This window comes from Cavia porcellus, unplaced genomic scaffold, assembly GCF_034190915.1.
Source record: "Cavia porcellus strain 051 isolate PalLab524CR breed Dunkin Hartley unplaced genomic scaffold, mCavPor4.1 scaffold_2, whole genome shotgun sequence".
In the NCBI taxonomy this organism is placed as follows: Eukaryota; Metazoa; Chordata; class Mammalia; order Rodentia; family Caviidae; genus Cavia; species Cavia porcellus.
Window position 1 is genome coordinate 106,161,190 of NW_026947485.1, and position 16,889 is coordinate 106,178,078.

A 16,889-nucleotide genomic window follows, 5' to 3' on the forward strand; every position below is an offset into this window, starting at 1 on the left:
ACACTGGAATGCCTTAGGCTATCCTATATGGGAGATTCTGGTCAGAGCTCAGAAGATCAGAGTGCTGACAGAAATTCTACAGACCAGATTTGGTTTCTGCTAGGAATAAACCATGCATTTGGCTGCTGGAGTACAGATAATATATGTTATGGCTTGACAAAAAGTTTGTCTGCATTTTGTCCAGAGATTTTGCCTGAGACTAAAATTATGGGTAGTGGACTAATTAATCTAGCATAAGAAATTTCAAGGCAGTCTAATATTATGGTGGTGGCATGGCCATTGTTGGGGGCTTTTAGTCAGATATATTGAGAATCAAGAGTACAGAGCCCAGCAGAAAGATTTAAAATGTGAGTTTGGCCAGAAAGGAATCTTCAGTAAAGCTGTGGACCAAAAAGATAGAGCTAAGGAAATCTTGATTGCTAATAAGGAACCAGATGGTAGGAAAAATGACCTGAGGGCATTACAAGAAGCAAAAGGACTCCACCCTTTACAGCTTCAAAATTGCAAAAGTGAAATATTTTGCTTTGGAAGAAAGTCTCAGAGCACCAGATGCCAGAACGGCAGCAGTAGCACCTTGTTCCAGAATGGTGGCAACCACATCATGTTCCAGAATGGTGGTGGCCTAGAGAATTTTATTCCTCGGAATTGATTTCAGAGTGCTTAGTGATCCAGATACTTGATCATCTGGCTACTGCTCCAGTTGGCAGCAGACTGTGGCATCATTTATGTGGTACTGATTTTAGGCACATGCAAAATGCAAGAGTTCTGAGGTTAAAGAAGCTTCTACCCAGATTTCAAAAGAAGGCTTGGGAGGCCAGGCAGTGTACCTGTGAGAGAGCAGTGTGTGAAGCCCTGAGGGTGAAGACAAAGGTACACTGGAAACCCCAGAAGGGATGTGTCTTTGAGGAACAAAGGGTGGAATGTTACAGTTTGTGTCTAGATGTTCTCTCAAAGCCTCATGTAATCACGGTGGCGGCAGCGGTGTGTGTGTGTGTGTGTGTGTGTGTGTGTGTGTGTGTGTGTGTGTGTATAATAGGCTTCTAGAGTTTATGATTGATTCATGATCCAGTGCTGGGATTATGGGTGTGAGTGGTACACCTGCCCGGGGGCAAGAAGTCTGCATACAGTATAAGGGAGGCAAAGAATCTTGCTCTTACTCCTTTTTTTGCTCTTATTTTTGCTGTCTTTTGCTGCCATGAACTATTGCTCTTCTGCCATGTCATCTTGCCTTGGAGCCAGCTGATTATGGACTGAAACTTTCACAAACTGTGAGTTTAATAAACTTTTCCTTCCTTAATTTTGGGTGTTGAGTATTTTGTCCCAGCAATAAGAAAAAAGTAACCAACATACAGGATTTCACTATGGAGTTCAGGCTGACTTTGAACTTACTTTGTAGCCCAGGCTGGCCTCGAACTCTCAGTGATCTTCTTACCTCAGCCTCTTGAGTGCTGGGATTACAAGCATATGTCACCATGCTTGGCTTCCTTCATACAAATTTGGAAGTTGATGGAAGGGACCCTCAGAGGGCTCCTGGCTGGCTAGGCCTAATGTCTAGTAGAGACCAGCTCTTCCTCTATTCATAGGCTTATGGTCCCTTTCCAATGTAGTAAAAAATGCTCTAAGTTGGTTGAAGATAACTGCATCATGACAGCACTTTCTCTGAAGGCCTCTCTGTGGTTGTTTACCTTTTTTTTTTTTTTTTTTTGTCTTTTTCCTTTTTACCCGTACCGGGGATCGAACTCACGACTGCCTGCTTGCAAGGCAGGCACTTATGCCGCTGAGCTAAATCCCTAGCCCCGACGTTGTTTATCTTTACCAGGCCATTTATAGGAGGGTTCAAAGAATTTTACTAAGAATGCAGAAGACTGGCCTGGTCTGCCCTGTGTCCATCTGGGATACTGCAAATGCAGCTTCTGAGTAGAGGAAGCACAAGCTTGCTACAGCCTAGCATGCCCACCTGGAAAGGAAAAGCTCAGGGGTTAGGAGAAGCTTAGCTGGGCAGTGTTCTTTCCTGCCAACTAGTAGGATAGTTCTTCCTTGGGCTTGCCCACTTCCCAGTGTATCCATATTGGCATTCCTCTTGGCAGCCATGCCAGCTGCAGTATGGTTCCACTTCACCCAGAAGGCCACGGATGAGGGAAGGGACAGCACATCAGGATAGTCATGAAAAACTAGGCCACAATACAGCACAGACAGGTCTTCCTGACCGGGTATCTCCTGTGCCCATTGTGGCCTGGCTGGCAGAGGGCAAGGATAGTACGGGTAAAAAGGGACACTTTGGGTTAACATGCTGGTTTTGGGTGTAGAAATCTGAGTTTACAAGCAACGAGAGCCTGAACACTGTCTGGTCAGCAGAAAAGATGGGGATCCCCAAGGGCCCTGGTCCTCCCAGAAAGGTCAGAAAGTTGACACAGACTTTGGTAGTAAAGAAGTTCCTGAAACCAGCTGACCAGCTCTGTGCCCCTGGAATGGTGTAGTAAAACCCTGAAGGTTTCCATTCAGCTCTCTTGGGCAGACACATTCTGAAGTTTGAGGGAAGTCATTTCCTTCTGGTGTCTGGGGCTTCTTTAATACTGACTTCATACAGACAAGTGCATGCAGATCATAGGGCTCAAAAGGGCTTCCAAGTGGGATGAGAAAATTGCTGAGAATAAACTTCCTTGTAGGGTTTACACAATACATTTGCACTGTGGCAGGGCTAGAGAAGCAGCTCTCCCTCTTTGGGTTTGGACAGGAGAATGGCTTTGTGCTACGTATTTCAAACTAAGACCACTGCAGACCATGCCATGTGATGAAGATGATGAGTCTTGTGAGTCATCAAGCTGCTCAAGCTAGCAAACTTATAATTCTGCCTCAGCCTTTCAGGAGCTGATGTTACAGACTTGTGCCACCTCCTAGCCTGGCTGTATCTAGTCTTTCCTTTTCTTCCATTTCTAAACAAATTTACATATGTTTGGAATACATAGTAAAAACGTTCATCATGGGGAATCAGTCCATATACATATTGCATGTTGATGCTTTTTACTTTCCTTCTCTCTCTTTTTCTCTTGCCTCCTCCATCTCTCTATCCACTGCATCTCTCTATCCACAAAGTCTATCTTCCTGTTTCTTACAATCAGTCTTTTGTTTTGCTTCTAAATTATTTACACTTTGGGTTTATCATATAAGAAATCTGTGATATTTAATTTTCTGTACCTGATTTATTACACTTAATATGGTCTCAAGATCCATCCATTTCTCTACAAGTTTCTCTAATGTATCCTCCTTTGTGACTGAGTAGTACTTCATTGTATATATTACATATTTTCCTTATCCAGTCACCTTTTAATGGGCACGTAGGCTGTTTCCCAGATCTAGCCTGAGTATACACGTGTCAGTATAATATGATGCCTTTAACTCTTTCAGCAAGCTACCCAGAAAAGGTATAATTGAGTCAAATTAAATCTCTAATTTTCTGAGGCATTGTCATTCTGACTTGAAAAGGGATGGTGCCAGGAATGCAGAAGGGTTCTTTTCCCCCCACAACCTTGCCAGCACTTTTTTCTCAGTGATAGTCATTCTTTTAGAAGTAAGATGGAAACTCAGTGTTGCTTCGAGCTGCATTCCACTCATGGCAAAATGTGCTGGACACTTTTTCATGTCCCTATCAGCCATTTGTACTCCTGCTTTTGAGCAGTGCTTATTCATTTCAATTTCCCATGTTTTAATTGGGTCTTTAATCTTGGGGGCTCAAATTTTTAAAATATATTCTAGATATTAGTTCTTTCCCGAGCAAGTATCTGTATTTATCCCATTCTGTAGCTTGTCTTTCCCTTCTGTTGGTTGTTACCTTTGCTGTGCAGAAGGTTTTAATTTGAGATAGCTCCATTTGTCGATTGTTGATGTTGTTTCTTGTGCCATTGAGGTTCTACTCAGCCCTTACCTATGCCTGTATCTTTAAGAGGTTTACCAATTTTTAATTCCAGCAGATTCAGTGTTTCTGTTTTACACATGTCTTTAACACATTTTGATTTTACTGCAGGATGCGAGATGTAGTACTAGATTAATTCTTGCACACATGGATAGCCAGTTTCTCCAGCACCATTTATTAAAGAGTATCTTCTCTCTAACAAAGAGTAGTTCTGTTATAAACTTGAAATCTGGGTTTGTGATGCTCTCCTCTTTCATCTTGTTGCTTAGGATTGTGTTTGCTCTTCTCAATCTCTTTGTTTTTTGAGACAGGGTCTTGCAGTATAATCCAGGCTGACCTTGAACTCAAGGTGATCTTTCTGCCTCAGTATCCCAAGTGCGGGGGTTATAGAAATGCACTACCATGCCCAGTGCTCTCAGTCTTTTCACATTTCATATAAACTTTGTCTTTTTATTTTTTCTAGCTTTTTGAAGAATGATGTTGATATTTTGTTTGGGATTACATTAAATCTATATATCTTTTTTTTGTAATATGGCTACATTTTTTCTTTGAAACAGGGTTTCACTATGTAGGTGAGGCTGAGCTTAAACTCACCATATAGCTCAGTCTGGGCTCAAACTCTTAGTGATCTTCCTGCCTCAGCTTCCTGAGTGCTGAGATTATAGGTGTGCTCCATCATGCCTGACTTGCACAGTGGCCATTTTGACCATAGTAGTTCTGTGTGAGAGTTGTTCAAACCTGGGGACACACAGTCATGGTGACAGTGATGGCTGGAGACCCCAGAGGCCTCTACAGAGAGAAAAGGCAGTGGAGGGGAGCAGAAGATGTAGAGACTGCACTGGCTGGAAGTGAGTGCAGAGGGATCAGTCCTCCCACGGAGAGAGTGTGATTAGCCCAGAGCCATTTTGGAGACGAGCTGGATACTCCAGGAACCCAGAACTATTGCTGGCTTTCTCTAGCATTTTTCTAGCTGGGCACAGACTCATGGAAATTGCTTGGACTGTGGCAAGCCCAGTGAGTCTGATCTCATGGCAGGCCTGCTAAGGTAACCTACTACCAGCCATAAAGCAACTGCTGCCTTGCTGGGATAGATTAATGGGAAAAATAGAGAAGTGAAAGAAGAGAAAGAGATTAGAAGTAAGGTTGGAGGACAAAGGAGGATCACACCCATTTGGGAAACTGCTGCAGAAGTGCACATATATTGCTATAGTATGATTTTCTAATTCTTTTGGGAAGATACCCAGAAATGGAATCACTGGGTCAAATGGGACTGCCAATCCTAATTTTTTGAGGAATCTCCACACTAATTTCCATAATGGTTGCATCAGTCTGCATTCCCACCAACAGTGGAGAAGAGTCCCTTTTTCTCCACAGCCCCTCTAGCATTTGTTATTGGGTGATTTCTTGATGATAACCATTCTTTCTGGAGTGAGATGAAATCTCAGTGTTGTTTTAATTTGCATCTCTCAAATGACCAGTGCTGTTGAACATTTTTTCATATATTTATTTGCTGTTTGCATTTCTTCATCTGAGAAGTATGTTTTCATCTCAGATGCCCATTTTTTGATTGCATCTTTAAATCTAGGAGGATTGATTTTTTGAGTTCTGTATACATTCTTGATAGTAATCCTTCATTTGAGGAGCAGCTGGCAAACATTTTCTCCCATACAGTGGGTTGTCTCTTCACTCTGTTGGCAGTTTTTCTTGCTGTGCAAAAGCTTTTCAGTAGGATGAGATCCCATTTGTTGATTCATTGCAGTAAGTCCTGTGTACTCTGGGTTTTACTCATAAAGTCCTTGCCTACACCAATGTCTTCAAGAGTGTTACGTACTCTTTCTTCCAGTAGATTTAATGTTTCTGTTTTAATATTAAGATCATTAATGCATTCTGATTTTAGCTTAGTACACGGTGAAAGATCTTTTGGGTTGAAGCCTCACTGCTTCTTCTGACAATGTGGGCCCCTCTCGTTGCCAGGAAAAGGAGCTCCAATACCACCACCACCATTGTGGGGGTGAAGGATGCTGGAGAGTTAAGGGGAGCCCTGTCCACCCCACAGCCACCTTGCCCAGTTGTCTCTGTTTAGTGTTGCCACCTCACTGTCCAGAGAGTTCTCAGTAGCATAAGAGGACCTCAGGAGGGTGATACCCCTCAAACCACATCACAGGGAGAAACAGAGCTTGATTTCTTGAGCTGACCCCAACCCCAGGAATTTAGGTGTCATGGCTGGCTGGGACATGAGCTTGCCCTTTACACAAGCAACTCAATCAGTGTCCAGTGCCCAAAATCCTGTGGCCCCAACTCCAGCTGCCCAGAGTATCCTTGATGGCTCTGGATTCTACATACAAGGCATCCTCAGGAGCCTCATTGAGAGATTCTCCCATGGAGAACTAAGCAGCAGACATCTGAATCCCAGTTTCTGTCTGTTCTGAGGGATGGTGTCCCTCTACTGGAGGCCAGATGTTGTATGCACCCGGCCCCTTTAATCAACACAGTCCACTGTGGCTTATTGTTTGCTATGGCAGGGCAGGATTCTCCCAGGCGTGCCAACAATGCTGGAAGGAGTGTTCAAAGGGCCTGAATAAACAAGCAGTACACTTTGGGGACAATGGGCAGTGTCTCCAGGCTGGAAGGAACCTGTGGAATCCCGACTTGGGCCTGGCTCCAGGCGAGGCGCTGTGGGCAGGCAGAGCCTTGTGCTTTGTGTGTCAGCTTAATGAGCTGGAAAACACAATTGGCTTCCCTGGCTGTGAAAATTGCTTCAAGGGTAAGTGGTTTCACTTAGCTTCTGGGAGACCCCAGAATTGATCTGCTTTGTCTCAAGGGCCCTGCACATCCTTGCAGGGGCTGCAGCACCAGACTGGGGCTCTTCTGAGGAAGACTCCAAGCAGGCACCAAACGGAAGGGTACCCAGGAATTCCAAGGCTGTAAGCCCAAACCTGAATGCAATGCCTTTCTTCTTCCTGCTCCATTTTCTGGAGCCCTCTTTTGGAGTCCTTTTGATAGCCTCTCCCCTGGGGTAGGGTTCTGTGGGACAGTCACCGGCAGGGCAAGGGGTTACACAGATGACTCTTAGCTCTGCACAAGAGAGGGCCTACAACAGAGGACAAGTTCTGAGCCAGACACCAGCTACAACTGGACCCTGAGGAGAGAGATGGTTGTCGGGGAAGTGCATAAGGCTTCCACACTGTCCTGGCTCTATAGGGAGAGGATGTGTAAACTAAGTAGATGACTTAACCTCTCTAGGCCTTGGTTTCCTGTTCGCTCTCCCTCAGAGATGCTGACATATACAATGGAGACACACTTTGTAAACAGAAAACATTTAATTTTTGCAGTCATTAAGCCCTGCCCACATCTCTTACCACACCCATCCTTGGTTGGGGGTTGTGTTACAGTGTAAGAAGCGGGGGCACCGAGTCCCACAAAAGTGCCCTCCTTCCCTTTTCACTGCCTTGTGGAAGGGTTGGACGCACCAGGACAGAGAGGCCCCATTACCTCTTAGCTACTGCTGAGAGGCTTCTGTTCATGGGCTGTAATCCGATGTAATCCTGTTGGAACCTCAGATCAGCTTGTCAGTAGCCATATCCCTGCAAGCACAGAAAGACCACACAGGCTAGAGCCCAGCCCAGGTGCCCTGCCAGTCCTGGATCCCTTGGGAGCTGGGGCCTTATATCAGCACTCACAGGCATCAGGTGCTGGGTGTCAGCTGACAGGCTGTTATACAGCCTCACCTGCTTCATCCTTGGTGAGATCACATACAAAGGGCAACATCAGCCAGACCTACCAAGTGGGACCTCACCAGCACACTTCAGCCACACTAGTCAGGAGCAACAGGGGTGACCACATTGAGTACTGTGATCCTCCTTTGGGGAGCAAGAACACAGAAAAGCTAGCCTTTCAGAGCCATGGTTAAGTTGGTGGCATTAACTCAGGTGAGATCCAAATAGACTTGCTTTTGGAAGGGTCAGCTTTCCTGCCTGTTCCAATAGTCTATAGAGCCTGATCAAGAAGGAGCAGGGGCAAACGCAGGGCTGTGAATTCCTCTCTTCCCTCTATAATGGCATAGGGTATGTGTCTTGACCTTCCAGGGATAGAGTGAGCAAGGGGTAATCACACATGGAGGAAACCCTAGGGTCCAGCTATAATGACAAATAAAACAGGGAGAGGCACTTAAATTATCTGGTCAGGGATCCCTCAAGGGGAAAAAATTCATCAGACTTGAGTGCCATGAATGGTCTGGTGACAGAGAAGAGGCCATCGGACTGATGTGGAATATGGGGAGGCAAGTAGGCAGTGAGTCGGAGAGGGGAAGAGGAGCTTGATTGTAGCTAGAAACAAGCTAGAGCTTTGGCTTTAGTTCTAGTGAAGGGTGGAGATTCCTGCCATATGGCTTTCAACAACCACTGCAGGTGCTCAATGAAGAGAGCAGGCCACAAGGGCAAATGATGGGCTGCCCCGCCCATCAGATCACCCCAAATCTTTGCAACTGAAAACAGAGACACCTCAACTTCACATAGCTTCGAGGGTCAGACCCAGGGGTGGCTCAGCAGAATGGATTTTTTGTAGCTTTTTGTTGTCATCCAACAGACATCTCCACAGGAATTTCTCTCTTTGGAGCTGGATGTAGTAGCACATGCCTATAATCACAGCACTCGGGAAGCTCAGACAGCATGAGTTAGAAGCTACCCTGAGCTACACAGCAAATTCAGGGTTACCCTGAAATATGTAGCAAGGCCCTATCTCAACAACAACAACAACAACAACAACAACAACAACAAAAAAACTCATCTGGCTAACGACATAGATAGCTAAGAGGGTGGCCCAAGAGTGCTTTTTTATGTCTGTCCTCCTGGCACAGGGGAGTAAAGTCTTCATGATTCAGTCACCACTGTTGTGCTATGTGCTTCATAAGTGAGACACCAGATACCACTATGCTCAAGAGCAGGAGAAGGAAGCCCCATCATCTGAAAGGAAAAGTATCAAAGACTGTGGACCTACTTTAAAACCATTCCAAGGGGCTGGGGATTTAGCTCAGCGGCATAAGCGCCTGCCTTGCAAGCAGGCAGTCGTGAGTTCGATTCCTGGTATGGATAAAAAAGGAAAAAAACAAAACAAAACAAAACAAAACAAAAAAAACATTCCAAAGACCCAGGCAGGGAGGGAGAAATCAGAAGAGGATGGAGAACAGGAGGGATGGTGTGAAGGATACTAACCAGGATGACACCCAAGATCTAATTCTAGCCCCAGGGAAAAGATTTCCAGGATGGGACCCCAGAAACAGTGGGGATGTATGTTCATTCCTCTGCTTGGAGTTGCTCTCCCAGAGGTGGCACAGCCTTGTCTATCTTTGGGGGAGCCAGTCCAAGGTCCTGATGAACCCAGAGGTCAGGTCCAAAGGTACCCAGTGAGTGGTGCCTTGCTCAGGAAGGGTTAGAAACCAAAGCATTACCCTTAGCTTCTGGACTGACTAGGAATGTGGAGGAACAGGGCTGTAATCAAGACCTCCAGCTATCCTGTGTCCAAGACCCTGATCCACATGTGTGGCCTCTGTGCACTGGCCACTGGCCAGCCTTGAACAAGACCCTGTCTGGCAGCAGGATCTGTGCCAGTTCTTCATCTCAAGTGGGCTCTGGCTGGGAGCCTCCATCCAGCCACTGCCTTTGGCCTTCTCCATGCTGCTTCCCTGGGATATGTGCAGAATGTTGGAGAAACTGGACCGAGGTCTAGCAGCAAACTGTCCAGAGGCCAATACGCTATGGAGTTACTGAGGGCCTGGGCTGGGGCTCCCTGTGTTCAGAGGGACTAGCCAACTGAGGCAAGGGTAGGACCCTGAGCTGAGGCAAAAACTAAAGAGTACCCAGGCTGAAGGATGGGGACTCTGGCTTTAACCCCTTAACCCCAAAGGCTCCAGTGATATCTGGTAAGGACATTGCCAAGGCTTCTCCCTTTCCCTGAAGGCCTGCAGGCCTGTTCCCTTGCCCTTCTACCAGGCAGGGGGTGCTGAGTGCATAGAAGCAAGTAGGTGCCCAGATGTTAGAAGACCATGGCCACTCAGCAGCTTTGGCACCTCTAAGATCTGCTGTTTGAAGGTGGCCTCTGCAACCTCCCATATGCCCTAGCCCAGACTCCACAAAGGGGAAGGTCCAGTCCTCCTGCCTGCCTCTGTGTCCCTGTCAGAGGTCACTGATCTCCCGCATGCCAACAGCAACCTCAGGAGACACTGAATGCTTGAGGACCAGGTCTAAGGGCTTCCTCAGCTTGCGGGGTTCGGGGAGCAGCGGGGCTCTGGTGCCTCCCTCATCTTGATCCACTTGAGCAAAGCCTCCTCCTCTGCTAGCTCCCAAAGCCGGGCCGATGGAGCCCGCCGCCCTCCCCTGTCCTGTATTAGGGCCTGGGCTGGCGGGACTGGAGAAGAGGCCTGACCATGGGCTTGGCTGCCTGCCGCTCGGCCCCAACCACTGAGCTCCCGGGCCGGCTCCTTTGTCATGCACATGAGGGCGCCACGGCTGAGAAAGGTCCCCTTCAATCGGAGCCACATGAAGGGCACTTTTCTTCCCCCGTCTGAGGCTTGGCACATGCCTGCTGCTTCCAAGTGGCCTCGCATTCAAAGGGCCTGGCCCCCATTCTTTGTCCCCCCAGGTGCCCGGCCGGCGGCCCCTGGCAGCTGCTGTGCGTTCAGAGGCTCTATAGAGGCAGCTCTGCAGGTGAGCCTCGTGCTCAAAGGCGCTTTCAGGCGTCGCCAGGGAGCGGACTCCGAGCGTGTCGCTGCTCGCAGGGCCAGCACAATGGCCGCGCCACTCAACAGCCACTGCCCGCCCCGCCCGCGCGTGCTTCCGCAGAAGCAGCAGCCGGGTGCAGCCCCGACCGCCGGCCCGGCCTCCCCGCTGCCCGCTGCCCTCCCCGCTGCCCAGTGCGGGGTGCGGGGGCGTCTCCTTCACCCTTCGCCCCTTCCTTTTTGGGAAGCCCCACCCGCCTCCTTCCTTGCACCGCAACCCCAGTCCCTTCTGCTCCTCCACCTCCCTGGTTTTGATTGCCCCTCTAAGGGGGGCGGGGGCAGTGCGCTTTTTCCTCTTCTCTTTAAAGACTTTGGCCCTTGTCTCAGGGTAGGGGCTCCGCACAGCGGCGCAACTTCAGGACCTAAGGAAGATTTGGGCTTGGTCCCCCCACCGATCTCTTGCCCTCTTGGCTCCACGTTCCCGAGGCTCCTGTACTCTGATTATGTCAATGTCTCTCTTTTCCTTTTTTCTCTTTTTTTATCGGTACCGGAGATCGAACTCACGACAGCCTGCTTGCAAGGCAGGTGCTTATGCCGCTGAGCTAAATCCCCAGCCCCAAAAAGAAGAAGCCGACAGAACATTCGAGAGCTGTTTTGGACAATTACCAAGGTGGGGGTCAGCTGCCTGGTGCTCTCCATCTAGTTTTTCCCAGGGATCTCAACCCCAGGGAGCTAGATAACCCTTTATCCAACCTGGGTTGGGTAAGGTGAGCCCATCCTCAAAGAGCTGTCATTTTCTGGCGCTACAAGGAGCACAGTCCTGCCCAGAGCACTTTCCAGGGCCCTTAGACCTATCTCAGCACCCCATCTACCTTGTCAGAGGGGAAGAGGGAAGAGGGAGGAGAGATGGGATTTGGGGTTTTACAGCACATACAATGCACTCATGGGGAGAGGGAGACACACAGGCATAATGGGTCTGTCTTTCTGTCCTTCCCCACCCCAGAGGGACCCAGCTGAGCAGGAAGGAGGAGCTGACAACTAAAGACTCCTTCTCTGAGTCCCCGCCTCATCCCAGGGCCATGTCCATAGACCCATTCCTTAGTGGAGGTCTCCAGGATCCATTGCAAGGAGGATGAGGGGCTTTGTGTCTGTGCCTAGGCCTCTGAACCCCTTTCCTGGCTGTTTTCTATCAGCCTCCCACGGTGGGAGGCTGCAGTGGGTGTCAACCAGGGTGAGTTTCTTGGAACCTCAGCCACACAAGCATCCTGGGCTCTGAGGTTGATGGATCCCTGAGTCGGGTGTTTTCTGAGAAGAAAAATAGATGTGATGCTGCTTATAGCTTCAGGCAGGACAGGTTATAGTCTCCAGAAAGGAGTTGGGGTCCTCAAAGCCTGCCAAGATGTGTGTGGGAGGGAGTATTGGTTTGCCTCTTGGATGCCAGGCTGCCCCAATCCAGCCTTGGAGCTCTCCTCTTACAAGGTGAATAGCAATGCAAGGCCTGTGCTCTGTCCATCCCACCCAGCCCTGGACCCTGCCCTCGTTCTTCATCTGAGCCTGATGGGCAGGTGGCACTCAGAGGCACCTAACCACAGGACAGAGAGATGGACACTTCCTCTTCAACCCGGAAGCCAATGTCAGTGCCAGGTCATTGTGAGTGCAGGAATAATCTAGATGAAGAATGGACGCGGGGTGGAGAGAGGACATATGGTCTGTAGTTGGCTCCTGCTCTGCCCTTTGGCCCCAGCCTAAGTTTGGGGGCTTCTGTTAGCCTTGGCATCTGTAGCTGGCAGGGATGGCTCAGAACTGGGCCTGTTTCCAAATCCAGAGACCAAACAAGAAGGAAAGAGAGGAACATCACATGTGTGTTTCAAATTCAGGAATTATAGCACTGATCATACGGGGACTTCTGCCTTTAGGCACCTCCCAGGGAGCTCCCTTTTGAGACCAACTAACCATAGCTTTTCATACCTCTTGCTCCACAGCTGCAGCTATGTATAAAGGGCCCTATTGCAGGACTGTCTTCTGTGTGAAACATTGTTCTCAGCTTAGAATTTGGAAGGAAGTCAAAAGACAACAGGATGAATATTGTGCAGATGTGAGACTTCTCCCTACCTTTGATCCGACTGTGAGGCTGAGGATACCTTGGACTGTATTTGTGCAGCTCAGAGCACCTATGGGACTTGGTCCCACTGGCAGTTTCAGTCCTGACTAGTTGGTGTCTTGCTCAGGGTCTGGGAATTTAGCTCAGCAGCACCTGCCTGGCAAGTACGGGGTTGTAAGTTCAATCCCTGGTACCAAAAAAAAAAAAAAAAAAAAATAGCCAAGGATATGTCACACTGCTGTCGCAGTGACCCAGGGTCCTTGATGTCATTGCTTTATATGATAACTGATTCTCACCTCCAGGCAATGCTACAGCCTCATTGTTCCCAGGCTAAGGCCAGCCCAAGAAACATCAGAACTGGCCAGTAGGTGAGCTGGAGATAACCAGGCCTTGACCTAGTGAAAGGCACATCAGAAGGGGGTGGCAATCCTGGGTAGAACACCAGGATTGAATACCCACTTGCTAACCCCCACCAAAGCCTGTGCCAGGAGGCCCTCCCAGCCTGCCTGGCATGGTCTGCTCACAGTTACATGAAACTCTGGCTCTGGAAGACCAAGCCGCCCCAACCCAATGACACCAGAGCCTATCCTTAGGCCCCTGTGCCCAATGTGGAAAAACCAAATGACAACCTATACTGAGATTTACAAAAGAGTTACAGCCACCACTACCCTCTTCTTAAACAAGGCATGTTCCAGTGTCCAGAGTCCGGAACATCCCTGGACACTGAGTGCCAGTCCACCCTGTACACTCCTGGGGGTAATGAGGATGGTGGTAGAGGGGTTACCTACATGCTGGCTGGCTCGAGAAGGGGCAGCAGAAGGGTACAGAAGGCCTACTGAGGACTTTGGAGTCCTAAGCTAGTGTCTGGCTGGATCTAGGGGCTGGAAAGTCAGAGCGGAACTAGTAACTCTTCAGTAAGGACATGGGATTAAGTGTTACCTCACTGCAGATCCCTGCCCACCCCCACCTGCCCTTGTTCAGTCCTGAGACCCTTCCTTGAATTCAAAATAGACTGGGAGTCATTCATATTTGAAGACTTAGAGTGCTATCACTCTGGAAAGCTAGGCAAATTAAGTGACTTAAAGAGGACCTGTATCAAAGAAAAAAGAATTACTGTAAGTATGTGAAGTGATGGCTATACTAATTAACTTGATTGTAGTAAACATTTCACAAAATACATGTACCTCAACACATGATGTTACAGCTGGGCACGCTGGCACATGCACACTTATAGTTAATCCCAGCGATCAGGAGGCTGACTGAGGCAGGAGGATCACTGTGAGCTCAAAGCCAGCCTGGACTACAGAGCAAGATCCTGTCTCAAAAAAACAAAAACAAAAAACAAAACCAAACAAAACGGCACAAAGAGTCCCAGAATCCCATAGTTCAGCTGAGCCTTTCAGTGGATGGTGGGGATAGACTAAGGGCTAGCTGATCACCTTCCTTCTTGAGGGCGCAGTCCTTTTCATGCTCAGAATATTGACATATTGGGTCTAAGTCCCAGGGAACGTGGGGCCCTACTCTGGGCCAGAGTGACCTTTGGACTTTGGAAAGAAGCACTCTAAAAGTATAGGTAGAGCTGCAAACAACTTCAGCTTCCTGGGTGAGAAACCTTGAGCAGGTGTCTAAGGCAGTGAGGAGCTCAGTGCAGGGATCATCAGAGGCCCAGGAGCCTTATTCTGGAGCCAGGTACCCATCACTGGTAAGAGAGTCTCAGTTCTGGTGCTTTTATAGGCATCAGGATACAAACACAGAATTTCTGAGTCAGGTTCCAAAGGCTCCACAGTACTAACAACACAGTTGGCCAAGACTCCCTCTCCCTGATTACTAAGCTTCAACTGCTGGTGAGCAACAGAATTGCCTCACTGACTGAAGTTCAGTCAGTGGTTCTGGAAACAGGTTCTGAGGAAAGTCTATTCAGCTATCAAAGAAGCTCTCTTGGATACCCAGGGGACGGTGCCTCTTTCTGATGCCCCCAATGAGTCTCCACCCTTATGAAGGTGCCGCATCACAGAACACCTGGGAGAAGAATGTATTCCACCTCTTTATTTCCCATCTTCTTAAACCTGGAATGTGTTAGGGTTGCACTAAAAGATCATGATGTGGGGTCCTAAAAAGTAGCCATAAAAGTGCCTCATGACAACTGCATGTCCACACAGTGTAGATGATGAGATGGAGGAAGCCTCAGGCTTTGTGGAGCATGTCATCACAGTCACCTCCAAGCCACACTGTTTCCTAAAATGGCTCACCTTTGGAGGAAGCCAGCAGGTTTCTACTACAACAGAGTATCTGACTAGTGATAGTCTCTTTGAGACATTTCAGTAAAAACTGGGCAAGAACAAAACTTGTAGGCACTGCAGGATATGTATGATCCTGATCCTTGGATCTGTCTGGCTGGAGCAGCTCATGTAAAGTCCAGATGCCTCAGTGGTGTGACCTGACTAGGGCAAGGGAGCGGTTGGCTATGGGAAGCACTGCAAAGCCCTGGTCCCTGACAGAGACCCAGGCCACCCAATGCACCTGCTCACCTGAGGCAGTAAGGGCTGTGGCCCAGCTTGCTGGAAGGACCTAAGGCCAGCAAGCCCTACTCACACTATATGGTGTCTGGGTTAGGGCTATAAATTCCTGCTGTTTCCTTTCAAAGTGTGAAGCTTTCAAGCAAATTTAGCAGGTTCAATTTGTCTTAATAAGAAGTGCTTTACATTTTATTTTATAAGCCTGTGGTTTTCTTTTTTTTTTTTTTTTTTTTGTCTTTTTCTTTTTTTATCGGCACTGGGGATCGAACTCACGACTGCCTGCTTACAAGGCAGGCGCTTATGCCGCTGAGCTAAATCCCCAGCCCTGTGATTTTCATTTTTAAGGCCACAAAAGAATTTAACATCAGCTGACTGATTCTATGGTATTGGTTGAATCGGCTGGCATATGTTGTAAAAAATGCCTTGTGAAAGTTTCTGTGGCAGATTTGTAGCTTTGTGCTGCTACATGTTTGAATCACTGAACAGACTCAGATATAGATCCATTTATATTAAAGTTTGAAATACCAGGGAACTTAATCAATCAAGGTCTTCATGTTTGTGAAATATTTAAAGAGCTCAGGGATTTAATGTATCAAATATATAAGCCCATGGCAGATTAAAAGTAAGCTAAACTGTATTTTCATATTAACACAAAAATTAATAGATTTATAAATAAGATTTTAAGTTGAGTTTGCAAGATTGAGAAAAGCTACTTTTAAGATTATGATTATTGGACATACTTTTAACCCAACAATATTACCTCTAGGAATTTACTCTGAAGATAAATCTCCAACAATATAAAATACAGATGTATAAATTAATTGTGGCCAACCCTGCAAACTGTGGTCATCCACGCATAGAGTTCTTTGTAGCCATAAAGAGAATAAAGAAAAGTCACTGATGTCTAGTATGTTTTTCGTTTTGTTTTTGAAACAATTTTGTTAAGTAAGTTGAACTTGCCAACCTCCTGCCACAGCCTCCCAGGCTGCTTGGATTATAGGAATGGGCCACCTTGCCCAGCTACCACGTGTTCCCCCTCCCCATCCAGCCCACTGGAACAGTTATATTTTAAGGCATGACATGCTGTCTGATTCTTGTGTCACAATAAAGCCAATTAAAATTTTTAGTTAAAATGTGTTACAATTTTGTCTTTTGATATAAGTAAAGTACCTTCTGGGGTTCTGTCATTTTAGAGAATTACCAAGCCTGATGAGAGGTATAGAAGCACATGATTTTTAGTCAAGCAGGGCAGAAGTACAAGAGGCTGGGAGCTCTGGGCTTGTGTCTAGCAAAGGGAGAATGTCTCAAGGGGCTGAACTATTGCTGTGATCTAGACTGATGCCAGACACTGTAGTCAGTGTCAGAAAAGCATAAATGTAGGACTTCAGCTGATGTTAGAGGACTGGTTGTTGTTGGAAGAAGCTCTTCAATAAAAATGCAAAGAAGGAAAAATAGGTAAATATGCATCTGCTTATTTTTCAAAAAGGCAAGAAAAGCCAAACTAAAAACTGATAATACTGATTTCCTTCAGTGTACGAGGTGGGAGGGAATGCAGTTTCTTTCATCCTTTGGAATCATGTCAAAATAGAAAAATCAATAAAATGGAAGAGGGGCCTAAAATGGAACACAAACCATAATAAATCTCTAATT